Raw genomic sequence first — 15,104 nt, 5'->3', positions numbered from 1 at the left:
AAGTTTTAAAATTTCAAATTTTTTAATTGTTCTTGGACACATTTACCCTAGGGGACCAAATAACCTGATTGAATGTGAAATGAATATACCACTTTCAGAGTCTCACGTTGGCCTTCACAAGACACCATTGATCTGCTTCTGTGTCCCCATAATGACCCAGCCCATTCATTAGTGGCTGAAATCACTCAGCAGTAATAAAAACCTAGCTCTGATTTCCTCCTGAGTGGGAGTTTGTAATTATAGCATTGGGTTACTCAGTCACAGTAAATCTGGGCACACTATAATGGCCTCACAGGCATCTCTACCTGCCATGCCGTAGGAGAGAGCGTTAAATTGTGGGGTCTGTGTGTACTTTAGAGTTGTAAATGTCTATTTTAAAACCCTGTTCTAACAGACACAAGATTACACTTGCAAACACAAGCTTTATACAGCACTACTCTATCATTTAGAAGCTACTTAACTATTAGACCATTGCAATTATGATAATTTAGAATTCATTACTTCAAGACATTTAATTAAGCAGTTACCAAGAGGGTCGTATATTTTACTAAAACAAAGAAACTGTTACTAGACAACATTCTCAAACTAAGCTGTCCCTTCATTACTTAATAGGTTTGTTTATATTCAGCATATGGATAGACTATTTAAATTCTGATGAGTTTAATACATAATCCATTTCTGAATGGAGGAACTCCATAGATCCATTCTACAGGCACAATGAGGGTGTGACTTTTCCCCTCACATTATTTCCTTTTAAGACACTGTGTGCTGGGTGTGACCCTCTCATTTTTATAACAAATTAAAGAAGCATTTTAAAATCTGTTCCTTTTAGTGCAATTGAATTATCTCCTGTAAATTATTAAGAAAGTTTGATGCCTACTATTTCATTAGGGGTTCAAGCCTGAAGGGCTAGAAACCCTATTGTTTTGGGAAAATGGGAACTCAAGATGGCGCCGAGTATGGCTGCTGCGTTGCGAGCTCCGACACAACTTAGCAATGGTTTGTTTGTTTTGTTTACAATTCTTATGTTTTTTGTCTTGGATGTTGTCTGCCTTATTGTCTACGACAGACAAACACTTTTGGACATTGGCTCAGCGATCTCACACCGTAAACCGGACTTCACATTCCTCAATGCCGACCCGCTGTTTACAAACACGCAAGCGGAGCCCTTTGTCTGGGCAGCACGGCCGCGGAAACGCAGGAGGAAAAGGGGAAACAGAGCCGGCGTTCTCATCAGAGTAAGACGCCGCGCAAATCGACCCCCGCTACCCACTATTCTACTGGCAAATGTTCAGTCTCTGGATAACAAGCTCTGCGAGCTGAAAGCGCGGATCTCTTTCCAACGAGAGACGAGGGACTGCTGCGTTATCTGCCTTACGGAAACTTGGATGTCTGCGGAGATTCCAGACTCAGCCATTGAACCCGCGGGGTTCTCCATGCTCCGAGCGGACAGAGCGAAAGACCTCTCAGGTAAAACTAGAGGAGGTGGTGTATGTTTTATGATCAACAAATCCTGGTGTGATCAGAGGAACATACATTCTATCAAGTCTTTCTGTTCTCCTGATCTGGAATTTCTTATGCTTCTGTGTCGACCATTCTGGCTACCGAGGGAATTCACAGCGGTCATTATCACTGCTGTGTACATCCCCCCACAAGCCGACACAGACCGGGCACTCAAGGAACTGTATGGGAGTATAAGTGAGCAGGAAACCGCGCACCCTGAGGCCGCGTTCATTGTGACCGGGGACTTTAATAAAGCCAGTTTAAAATCAGTCGCACCATAATATCACCAGCACATTAGTTTCAACACACGAGGGGACCGGGTTTTGGACCATTGCTACTCTCCGTTCCGGGATGGCTACAAATCCCTCCCCCGCCCACCATTTGGCAAATCGGACCACTCTTCCATTCTGCTTCTGCCCGCTTACAGGCAGAAACTGAAACAGGAAGCACCCACCCTCAGAACGATCCAGTGCTGGTCGGACCAATCAGACTCTACGCTACAAGACTGTTTTGATCGCACGGACTGGGAGATGTTCCGGTCCGCCTCTGATGACGACATCGAGCTTTACGCTGATAGCGTAATGTGCTTCATCAGAACGTGTGTAGAGGAAGTGATTCCGACCAGAACTGTGCGAATCTATCCGAATCAGAAGCCGTGGATCAACAGCGATGTTCGCGCAGCACTTAATGTGCGGACCTCCGCTTTTAATTCCGGGAACGCGGAGGAGCATAAACAAGCCAGTTATGCCCTCCGAAAAACTATCAAAACAGCAAAACGCCAGTACAGGAGTAAGATTGAAGGACAGTTTAACACCACCAACTCTAGAAGCATGTGGCAGGGAATTAACATTATCACGGACTTTAAAGGGAATAAAAACTCCGCCATGAACACCGCTGCCTCTCTACCGGATGAGCTAAATACTTTTTATGCTCGTTTCGAGGGAAATAACACCGCCCTCGCGGAGAGAGCTCTCATGGCCGAAGCTACAGAGGTTAGTTCACTCTCCGTCTCTGTAGCGGATGTAACCTGATCCTTCCGACGGGTGAATATCCGCAAAGCCGCGGGTCCAGACGGCATTCCGGGCCGCGTCATCAGAGCGTGCGCGAACCAGCTGGCTGGTGTTTTTACGGACATTTTCAACCTTTCCCTCTCTCTGTCTGTAGTCCCCACATGCTTTAAAACATCCACCATTGTGCCTGTTCCAAAACAATCGAAAATAACTTGTTTAAATGACTGGCGTCCTGTTGCTCTGACCCCCATCATCAGCAAATGTTTTGAGAGACTAATCAGAGATTACATCTGCTCTGTATTACCACTCAATCTTGACCCGCTGCAGTTTGCTTACCGTAACAACCGCTCCACTGATGATGCCATTGCATCTACAATACACACTGCTCTCTCCCACCTGGAAAAAAAGAACACTTATGTGAGAATGCTGTTTGTAGACTACAGCTCAGCATTCAACACCATAGTGCCCTCCAAGCTAGATGAGAAACTCCGGGCTCTGGGCTTAAACAGCTCGCTGTGCAGCTGGATCCTGGACTTCCTATCAAGCAGACGCCAGGTGGTTAGAATAGGCAGCAACATCTCCTCATCACTGACCCTCAACACTGGAGCCCCGCAGGGCTGTGTTCTCAGCCCACTACTGTATTCCCTGTACACACATGACTGTGTGGCAACACATAACTCCAATGCCATCATTAAGTTTGCTGATGACACGACAGTGGTAGGTCTGATCACTGACAATGATGAAACAGCCTACAGAGAGGAGGTGCACACTCTGACACACTGGTGTCAGGAGCACAACCTCTCCCTCAACGTCAGTAAGACAAAGGAGCTTGTGGTGGACTTCAGGAGAAAAGACAGAGAACACAGTCCAATCACCATCAATGGAGCACCAGTGGAGAGAGTCAGCAGCTTCAAGTTCCTGGGTGTCCACATCACTGAGGAACTCACATGGTCCGTCCACACTGAAGTCGTTGTGAAGAAGGCTCATCAGCGCCTTTTCTTCCTGAGACGGCTGAGGAAGTTTGGAATGAACCGCCACATCCTCACACGGTTCTACACCTGCACTGTGGAGAGCATCCTGACTGGCTGTATCTCCGCCTGGTACGGCAATAGCACTGCCCACAACCGCAAAGCACTGCAAAGGGTGGTGCGAACTGCCAAACACATCATCGGAGGTGAGCTTCCCTCCCTCCAGGAAATATATACAAGGCGGTGTGTGAAAAAAGCTCAGAGGATCATCAGAGACTCCAGCCACCCGAGCCATGGGCTGTTCTCACTGCTACCATCAGGTAGGCGGTATCGCAGCATCAGGACCCGCACCAGCCGACTCCATGATAGCTTCTTCCCCCAAGCAATCAGACTTCTGAACTCTTGATCTCCCACGATCAAAATACATCAGCCCTGCACTTCATTACTCTTTTATTTCACACCGGACTGTCATAAATTATATTACTGTCATTATATTATGTCTCTCTTAACAACTGACTATCAACCGACAGCCTGAATGTCAATACAGTACAATACTGTACATTCTATATATATACTTTTTTTCATATATATTTTAATTTTTATTGAATAATGTGTATCTATATAGTATCTATATAGTAAAAAAAAAAAAAAAAAAAAAAAAAACAAAAACAGCATATTGTATACTGTGCAATGTATGTTATTATTGTATATTGTTGAGTGTAATTGTGTATAACAGATGTTTAAATTGTGTTGTGTTAATTTGATGTTTTAAGTCGAGTTTAATTATGTATGACAGATGTTTAAATTGCGTTGTGTTAATTTGATGTTATTGTAAATTGGTATATGTCTCATCACTGTCACGACTGCTATGTTGATCGGAACTGCACCCAAGAATTTCACACACCATTGCACTTGTGTATATGGCTGTGTGACAATAAAGTGATTTGATTTGATTTTGATTTGATTTGATTTTTGTCAGGATTTTTATTATTATTATTATTTTTCTGCCCTAAATTGGATCAAACCGTAAGGCACCATGCAGACCAAACCGTAAGGCCTAGAGACTTGAAACTTTTAGGGATGGTAGTACTCCAGCTGGCTAGCCATAGGCATGGAATCGGCCCGATCAGCCCATAGGTAGCGTTTTAGTGAAAAAAAAAAAAAAGAAAACACATTTTGGGCCATAACTCTTGAGCCGTAAGGGCAAGAAACAAAATTATTTTTGCAGTGATTCCTTGCGTCATGGTGACTATTTTAAGCTATGGCCAATTTTGGCTCCGCCCCCTTGTTTTCCCACTATTTTGGATTGTTTGAAAAAAAATTAAAACGAGCTAGTCCTAGGCTGTTCACCCAATCGAAATCAAATCAATGCAGAAAGATTCAGCAGAGTCCCAATATGAAAATGTATTAAAGGAATTTTGAACTTTTGATTTATCGTCAAACAGTACACCAAAACGTAGTAGTGTAGTGGGTGTGGCCACTTTTACTAAAACGGTTATAACTTTTGAATGGATTGAGATATTATCACCAAATTTGGTACTCTTAATTCATTCTGAGGTCACACACACAAACAAAATGCACACCTCTGCCTCTTGGTGGCACAATAATAATTAAAAAACTAAAAATGGCTCTAACTATGGAACCGTTGGTCCGATCAACTTGAAAATTTGCATGCAGTGTCTTTGTCCAAGGTGCCACCAAGGTCTATGAGGACAGTCGCATATCTTGAAAAACTTCGCCGCCAATGACCAATCAAATTTTAGCAGCTATTTGACAAGGTTAAAAAAGACATATCGAAACTAAACGTGGTAGACCTATTTGTCTCTTGGCCTGAGAGGTCTGGACAAAATTTGAAAAAAATTGGCCACCGGGAGGCACTATCGCATTTTAAATGCATGTAAATCGATGTATATATGTCTGTCTTTCACAAAGAATCCCGTTATTCATATCATTTAATAGACCTCCTCTTTCTGAACAACTCTGCCTCAAGAACCATTATTCTCATGTCATAATCAGGTGAATTTTAGTACACCCAGTTACACATTTGCTCTTTGATGCAAAACATGGCAAAGAAGTCAAAATCCTCGGGCTCTGGAGACATTAAAAGACACTTACATGTTCAGGATGAAAGCCCCGACAGGCCTACAGACCAGGGACTCGATTTGGATGGCGCGGCGGGAGAGGAGATCCAGCATCAGTTGTCCAACATGGCGATGATGTTGACGAAGATTCTTGCTGACTTGGAGGATCTCGCTGTAATACGTCAATCGATTACGGCAATGGAAATCAAATTCTCTGAGCTAGTTACAAGAGTGACTGATGTTGAGAGACGAATTAACCGCTAATCCACAAAGTTGATTTGGAACATCTCCTTGAAAAGCTTGAAGATCTTGAGAATAGAAGCTGCAGGAATAACGTTCGAATTGTTGGAATTCCTGAGCATGAGGAGGGCAGAGATATGGTGAAATTCCTAGACGAGTTTTTCCAGAGTCTGCTCAACATAACAGGCCACAAGCTGGAAATTGAGCGAGCTCACAGAGTCCCAGCTCACAGATTTGCTGAGGGAGACAGGCCCCGATAGATTCTGGCCAGATTTCTGAGATCATCCGATAAAGATCTTGTGTTGCGCCAGGTGAGGAGCAAAGGGAAGCTTTCTTGGAAGAACCATAATATTTTCTTGTTCCCGGACTTTGCGAGTTCGACGAGAGAAACGCGATTGGTTCAAGGAATGTAAGAAACTCTTACATCGACGAAAGATCACTTTTGCTCTGATGTTTCCGGCCAAACTGAGAATAGAAATGAAGGACGGTCGCAAAGTATTTACATGTCCCAATCAGGCAAAATCATTTATTGAATCATTGGGTGAGTAAACCATTGGGTGTTTCTCATGTGAGTGGGTTGACTCACTGTACTTACTCTTGAGGAAGCTGGGTGACATTTTGTTTTTTTTTTCTTTTTGCATTGGCTCCGCCGTGCGGCTGGAGCTTGTTTTGTGAATAACACTTTCCTTTAAAGAAACTTTTGCAATGACGAAAGATTACTTTTGCATTGAAGTTCCCGGCCAGTTTGAGGGTGGACACTATGGATGACCGCAAAATATCTACATGCTCACACAAAGGATGTCTTTTATAAAGTTGACGGTTTGTGTAAGTCATGGTATATACTTTTATGCGGCCTCCGAGTGAATTGACTCGACCATCCGGGGAACCGGGATGCCGGTTTTGTTTCTTTTCGTATTGGTTCCGCCTAGCGGCTGAAGCTTGTTCGATTGAATAACACTCCTTTGGAACAGCTGTGGATTAATCTGTTTGTTCTTCGTGCTTATTCCTCCTGCTGGCTGTAGTTCGTTTTGTTGAGTTTTTTTACGAGACATTGGAATGATTATGTCATCCGTTGAGCTCATAACAGCCAGCTCACTGAACATATCTGAACGTTTTATATCAGCTGGAATTTGTTTTGGAGAAGATCACATCTTTGAGACAGTTCTGTGAATTAATCTACAAATTCTTTGTGTTCATTCTTCCTATTGGCTGGGTTTATTTTACAAAGTATTTTCTGTTATGTAATTTTGCCTCATAAATTTGTGAGGCAAAATTGTGCAATCCGATGGCAAAGTTGTCGCGGGGGCTCGTGGGCATTCATGGACCTTTTGAGTTTAGAGGGATTGTCGCCGGTTGGCGCTCTCGTGCGCGGGGTTAATGCGCACGTTTTTCTTTTTTCTGTTTGCTTTGTTCGGGGGGAAGTTCGGTCTTTGATTGTTTCACTAATGGGGAATGTGGTCTGTATAATTTTGTTTTTGACACACAATTTATTTTTTCTACTATATCAAAATGTCAGATGTTAATATGAGTGTACTATCTCTCTCCACGTGGAATGTGAATGGGTTGGGGCACCCCATAAAAAGAAGGAAGGTTATTACTTTTCTTAAACGTAAGAAATATGATATAGTGTTTCTTCAAGAAAAACATCTCTTCCTGCAGGAAGCTGAAAAATCTGGGAAGATATGGGCTGGTCATGTTTTTTTTTTGTGCTGGCTCAAGTAAGAGCAGGGTAGTCATTATATTGATTAATAAACATCTACAATTCAAATGTCTCAAACAGACTAAAGATAAATTAGGGAGAGTTATTATTGTTTTAGCTGAAATTCAGGGGCAAAGGTTGATTTTGGCTAATATTTACGCACCTAACGCTGATGATCAGGGATTTTTTATAGATCTTGAAGGGATGTTGCAAACCGCTGGCACCCCTCATGATATAATATTGGGAGGAGACTTTAATCTTTTGATGGACTCAGTCCTTGATCACAGTGAAGCAAAAGTGTGTAAGCCCCCTAGAGCAACACTGACGCTTCACAGGATGTGTAAAAATCTTGGTCTTACGGATATTTGGAGACATTTGAACCCATCTGGTAGGGACTATAAATTTTTTTCATCAGTTCATAAGATTTATTCTAGAATATATATATTTTTTTATATCCAAATCCCTCATTTCATCTGTTGTTGATTGCTCAATTGGAAATATCTTAGTCTCAGATCATGCCCTGGTGAGTTTAGAGGTGTTGCCATATACTGAGAAAAAGAAATCATATAGTTGGCGCCTTAATGTATCCCTTTTGCAAAATCCTGATTTACAACAAATGTTAAAGACTGAAATCAATGTTTATATGGAGACCAACTGGTCCTCAGTATCCTCTGTGGGCGTGGCTTGGGAGGCACTTAAGGTGGTTCTTAGGGGTCGGATAATACAGTATGCCTCATTCATCAAAAAATCCAAAGCACAAGAATTTGTGGATTTGGAAGGAAATATTAAAAGTGCAGAGGCAGAGCTGAAGCGCCATATGTCAGCTGATGGCCTCAGAGAATGGACCCGATTGAAATATAGATATAATACTATTTTGTCGTGGAAAGTGGAGTTTTGGTTATTCAGGGCAAGACAGTCATACTTTGAGTCAGGTGACAAAGCAGGGAAGCTTTTGGCTAGATATATAAAGCAGAGAGAGTCTCTTTCTATCATTCCCTCAGAGAAATCTGCTGGTGGTGAAATGTTTACCTCAGCCATTGATATTAATAATGCCTTTAAAGAATTCTATCTTGATCCTTATAGCTCCACGTCTTTGTCTACTGATGAAGATATTAGAAACTTTGTGGAACCATTATATCTTCCTAAACTGACGACTGAGCAAAAAACTCTCTTGATTCTGAGATAACCTTGGAGGAGCTTGACGATGTAATTAAATCCCTACCTACTGGCAAGGCTCTGGGGCCAGATGGTTTTGCCGCAGAATTTTTTAGATCCTATGCTACAGAACTGTCTCCACTTTTGTTAGAAGTTTATACTGAATCATTAAAGAATGGAAAGCTTCCTCCAACCATGACACAAGCCCAGATCAGTCTGATTCTTAAAAAGGACAAAGATCCAAGTGAGTATAAAAGTTACCGTCCAATCTCCCTGATCCAATTAGATGTAAAAATATTGTCAAAAATTTTGGCTAACCGATTAAGTAAGGTTATGACATCTCTTATACATATAGATCAGGTGGGGTTTATTCGGGGCCGTACCTCTTCTGATAACATCAGGCGTCTCATCAATATTATGTGGTCAGTGGCGAATGATCAGACTCCGGTCGCTGCCATCTCACTTGACGCCGAAAAGGCGTTTGATATGGTAGAATGGGATTATCTTTTTAAGATTTTGGAAATGTATGGGTTCGGGAGTACATTTATTGGTTGGATTAAGTTACTTTATAGACACCCTGTAGCAGCAGTACAAACAAATGGATTAATTTCAGATTATTTTACTCTGGATAGGGGTACTCGTCAGGGCTGCCCTCTTTCCCCTTTATTGTTCTGTCTTGCCCTGGAACCATTAGCAGCCGCGATAAGAAAGGAAGATAAGGCGGGAGATGTGGCGCATAAGCTTCTGCTTTACGCAGATGATATTTTATTATTTGTCTCTGAACCTACTAGATCTATGCCTTGCCTCCACAGAATTATTAACTTTTACAAGTTCTCAGGATACAAAGTTAATTGGTCTAAATCCGAAGCTTTGGCTCTGACAGCGTACTGTCCAGTAACGGCTTTCCAGCCGGGTGCCTTCCAGTGGCCCAAACAGGGCATTAAATATTTGGGGATTTTATTCCCAGCAAATTTGTCTGATTTAGTTAGTGTCAATTTTGACCCTTTAATAAAAAGATTTTCGAGCGATGTGGGCAGGTGGGCTTCATTACATTTATCTATGATTGGGAAGGTTAATGTTATTAAAATGAATTGTATTCCAATATTTAACTACCTGCTACAATCTCTCCCTGTAGATGTCCCCCTCTCTTATTTCAAGCAATTCGATAGCATAGCGAAGTCCTTCATTTGGAATGGTAAACGTCCCAGATTGCATTTTAATAAGTTACATAGGCCAACTGACAAAGGAGGGCTAGGCCTACCCAAGATTTTGTTTTATTACTATGCGTTCAGTCTCAGACATTTGGCTCATTGGTCACTTCCACCTGAGAGAGCCCCTCCCTTGTTTGTTATTGAACAGGCAGTTCTTGCCCCTATTTCGCCATTACAAGGCATCTCTATCAAACTAATCGGAAAAGTTAAGTTACACCCCGTTATTTCGCATTTACACTCGGTATGGACTAAAGTGTCCAGATTGTTTAAATTGGACACTTATTTAAATGTTGCCTCGAGCATATGGCAGAACCCAAGATTATGTATTGGCAGGTCCCCTTTCTGCTGGCCAGAGTGGATTGTGAGGGGGGTTGCTACACTTGGTGACCTATATGAAAGTGGAGTGTTGAGATCGTTTGAAAACTTGGTCCAACATTTTGGGATCCCCAGACCTCAGTTTTATTGGTATCTACACTTTGCCTCAGACTTTGCATTTTGGGCGATGAGAAAGTTATAAATTTGGGCGACAAATATATAAAAAATTGGGTTCTGACTGGCGTGATGATCAGTAGACAAATTATTTTAAGGGGATGGAAGTCAGACGGAGCGCCACCATTTCCGGAGTGGTGTGCGGAGATGGGGAGGGTGGCGGCTTATGAGAAGATGATAGATGGAAGGCTGGGGCTGGAGGACATATTATTCAGGAAGTGGGGTAGGTATTTGGCAGTTTTGGAGGACTCTAGGGGAAGGGATGAGGAGGGAGATGTTTAGTTTAACTATGTATGTTTATTATATATTTTATTTTTTTAATTTATTTATTTATTATTTTATTGTTTGTGTGTGTGTATTATTTTATGTGACCACAGGGGTGTTCTTTGAGGTATGGTGGGGTTGGTGTTTGGGGAGGGATGTTAATGAGTGTTAAAAGTTAAATGTTGATTCGGTGTGTACATGTTGTGTTTTTCTCTGTTGTGTTTTTTCTTTGAATCAATAAAAAATTGTAATTACAAAAGATTACTTAACAAAACCACTTTTTCAAACTAGTCCCAAACTGTTCGCACAATTGGAACCAAACCAGTGCAGAAAGATTCTCTGGAGTACCAACATTAATAATTATCAAAAAGTTTGAACTTTTGATTCATCATCGCAAAAGTACGGCAAACGTAAGGCAAATGTACGTAGGGGGCGTGGCCACTACAATGGTTAAAACTCTTGAACGGAATGAGATATCACCAAATTTAAAACACGTATGAAGGTCAATCTGAGGACACAAGAAAAAAATTGGGTACCTCTGCCTCTTGGTGGTGCTATAACAGTCAAAAATGTAAAAAAAATTGTAGTTGTCTTGTTGCCTCGCTGCCCTATCAATCAATGACTCAAGAGACAGCGTTTGCGAACTGGTTTCGGACAGGCTACTGAGGCAACTAATGTCACATTGTTGCTAGGATACCGGCATCTGATGTCCACTAAAGGTAACGCGTCTGCCTCATTCATCCAACCAAACCACAATGGTCTAATAATCTAGAACAAAATCAAGAGAGTTTTGGAGATAACCAAGTGTATATTTAATAACTACAATACTACTTTCTCAATAGAAATGGAACGAAAAGTGGGAAAAGGTGAATAAAAATTTACATTTATACACAAATTGGCTATCAACTGCCTCTTCGGCCGCCATTTTTTTTTCTTCAGCTCAACCGCTGTGGATTCAGGAGCACAGGATTGTGGGATTTCATTGGCAGTGAAGGATACTGTGCTGCCTTCAAAAATCGATCATATGAAGGTATCTCAGTATACAGGATGTGACGCAAACATTGGATTCGGACATGCCTTTATCACTTCCTACCTCGGTATACAGCCTCCAGAGGCAGCATTTTCCTGGTTTCGGACACAGCTTTCATTTCTGTGTTACCTAACCTGATGTTTCTGAAAATTAAGGCACTTTAACATTGTTTTAGTTGCAAACAGACTGTCTAATAAATACTTAATATCTGTTACATATGTTCTTAAAGGACCTTAAAGGCTTGAACTCGTTAATCGCTGCTTGCAGCTATATTTGTTAAATGTAACTATTACACAATACTTGCAGGACCCTTTATTAGTTTCTTCTCACCTGATTAAATTCAACTTGAAAACAATATCTGTATACATTATCACAGTGGGAAACCTTGGTAAATAATCATTGAACAAGATTTGGCTGTATTAAAAACAAATGACGGAAGGGGTGTACAACCTGTATACAGCGAAGTGTGATGGGGCTACTTTCTCTGCTTATTAACTGTGTAATTCAGTGAACGGGCCAGTTGCATCAGTTGCACCATTAAACTTAGGTAGGACGTCACCCTACGTATAAACTAAATATTTACGGAAGCCTCCGAACAGGAGTAACGGATGGAATAAAAAAGCAGATTCATTTAATGACATCAATGAGCTCATGTTTTGGCTGACAGGCTTCAGTCCTTTCAACATATATGATGATGTTGGTATTTACACTCGTTTACATTTACGGGAGAAAACATTATGTAAAAAACTTACTTCTTCAGCATGAAACCGATCTAACGGTGCACTTTCCTGTGTACTCCGCCCGGTGTCAAGTTTCAACATACGAAATAGATATTAAAATGAATAAATGTCTATTTTTCCAGCCTGTTGTATTAGTACTTATTTATTTATTGCCCCTTGTACATTTTAGATACAGTTATTGAATATTGTTATTTACATATTAATGAAATCTTGTTTTATTACGTATCGTATTTCAATGGGGATATCATTTATTACAGCTGACAGTAATGTGAACAAACAAGGTTTGAACATCAACCGTAACAAGATCAAATTGAAGTTCACGGCTTTTTAACACTTCTGTGTATATATTTGAAGGCTGCTTATTGGATAAATACAGGTAAACGTCATAATATGCGACTACGCTTTACTTTACGAAGAGCTTACGACCTACTAGTTAAGTCTTGCCTTAAGAACAGGTGGTGCAACTAAATTAAGCACTGACTTAGTTACAAATTAACTAGTAGTTACTAAGCCCTTAGTGTGAACTTTACGTCCTAACTTACGTGAGAATTTACGCACAGCTGGTGCAACCCTACCCTGGTTCTTTATCTCCTTAAGTGGCTACCGCCCCCTAGTGATTTTTTATCTGCAGGAGATTTTCTTTCTTTCTTTCTTTCTTTCTTTCTTTCTTTCTTTCTATTTGGCCTCTCTGCTGAAAAGAAGTAGTATATTTCTTATTTTTGTGCAGATTAAATCTAACACTTGCTGGCTAGTCTTAGCTGGTCAGGTGGTTGGTTTTAAAGGGGGTTTCAGCACTTTATAGCTGGTCAGACTGGGAGACCATCTTAAACCAGCTAAGACCAGCTTAAATGTGGCTGGTTTTAGCTTTTTTTTTATTATTATTATTTCAACAGGGTTAAAAGAAAGTTTTTTTTGAAGGAAAAATATATATTTTATATATACATATATACAGTATATACAATATATATATATATATATACATATACTCACTGAGCACTTTATTAGTACACCCCTGTACACCTACTTATTCATGAGATTATCTAATCAGCCAATCGTGTGGCAGCAGTGCAATGCATAAAATCATGCAGACACAGGTCAGGAGCTTCAGTTAATGTTCACATCGACCATAAAAATGGGGAAAATTTTTGATCTCAGTGATTTCGACCTTGGCATGATTGTTGGTGCCAGACAGGCTGATTTGAGTATTTCTGTTACTGCTGATCTCCTGGGATTTTCACATACAACAGTCTCTAGAGTTTACTCAGAATGGTGCCAAAAAACATCCAGTGAGCGGCAGTTCTGTGGACAGAAATGCCTTGTTGATGAGAGAGGTCAATGGAGAATGGCCAGACTGGTTCAAGCTGACAGAAAGGCTATGGTAACTAAGATAACCACTCTGTACAATTGTAGTGAGCAGAATAGCATCTCAGAATGCACAACATGTCAAACCTTGAGGCAGATGGGCTACAACAGCAGAAGACCACGTCGGGCTCCACTTCTGTCAGCCAAGAACAGAAAGCTGAGGCTGCAGTGGGCACAGGCTCACCAAAAATGCATTTGAAGGCTGGAAAAAACCATAGCTCAACCTGCCTTGTGTCAACAGTCCAGGCTGGTGGCGATGGTGTAATGGTGTGGGGAATGTTTTCTTGGCACACTTTGGCCCATTAATGCCAATCAATCATCACTTGAATGCCATAGCCTATTTGAGTATTGTTGCTGACCATGTGCCTCCCTTCAAGGCCATATTTTACCCATATTCTAATGGCTACATCCAGCATGATAATGCACCATGTGACAAAGCAAAACTCGTTTGATTTCTGAAAAAATGAGTCATGACAAAGAGTTCATTTTTCTTCACTGGCCTTCCCATTTACCGGATTTGAATCCAATCCACACTTTTGGGATGTGGTAGAATGGGAGATTCGCAGTATGAATGCAGAAACAAATCTACAGAAACTGCGTGATGCAATCATGTCAACATGGACCAGAAAACATCTTGTGGAATCCATGCCACAAAGAATTGAGGCTGTTTTGAGAGCAAAGTGAGGCCCTACCCAGTATTAGTATAGTGTTCCTAATAAAATACTCAGTGAGTGTATATACTGTATATACTGTATATTTGAGCCCCAGGCCTAACGTGTTTCAAATATATATACTTTCTAAAGTCATTGTTAGTAGCAAAGTCTCATAATCATTGTATTCTATTGGGTGTGTTTGTCAATGAGACGTTCACACGAGAAGTGACATGTAGAGGATTTATAACAGTTGCATTTACGAGATATATAAACACTTTTGTACATGGCATTTACTATCCTCATTATTTACCATAGCCATTCAGGAAATTCATGTTTTATTGCACATGCTGAATTTTTCTGCTTGTTATGCATACTATTAATTAACACACAGGCATCACAGCACATTGGTTCCCATACAGAGGTCCCCTTTGGGCAGACACAGAATTTGTGGCTAGCACAAAGGTATATTGTCAGAGATCAATATTCTTCTTACATACATTCTTTGTTGCTTGAAACGATATTCTAAATAGAGACCAAATATCTTAAAAGATCATTTAAAGATTAAAAGATAATTTACAAACGCATTGCCCATGATGAACACCTAGTCATAAATTAGAACTTTACTGTGTGTGCTCTCAAGCGTAATCATTTATAATGGTGAGAACTGTGTGAAACTGACAATGACCATGGCTGTATCTA

The sequence above is a fragment of the Myxocyprinus asiaticus genome, chromosome 6 (genome assembly GCF_019703515.2).
Source record: "Myxocyprinus asiaticus isolate MX2 ecotype Aquarium Trade chromosome 6, UBuf_Myxa_2, whole genome shotgun sequence".
In the NCBI taxonomy this organism is placed as follows: domain Eukaryota; kingdom Metazoa; phylum Chordata; class Actinopteri; order Cypriniformes; family Catostomidae; genus Myxocyprinus; species Myxocyprinus asiaticus.
This window is presented reverse-complemented; position numbering follows the sequence as displayed.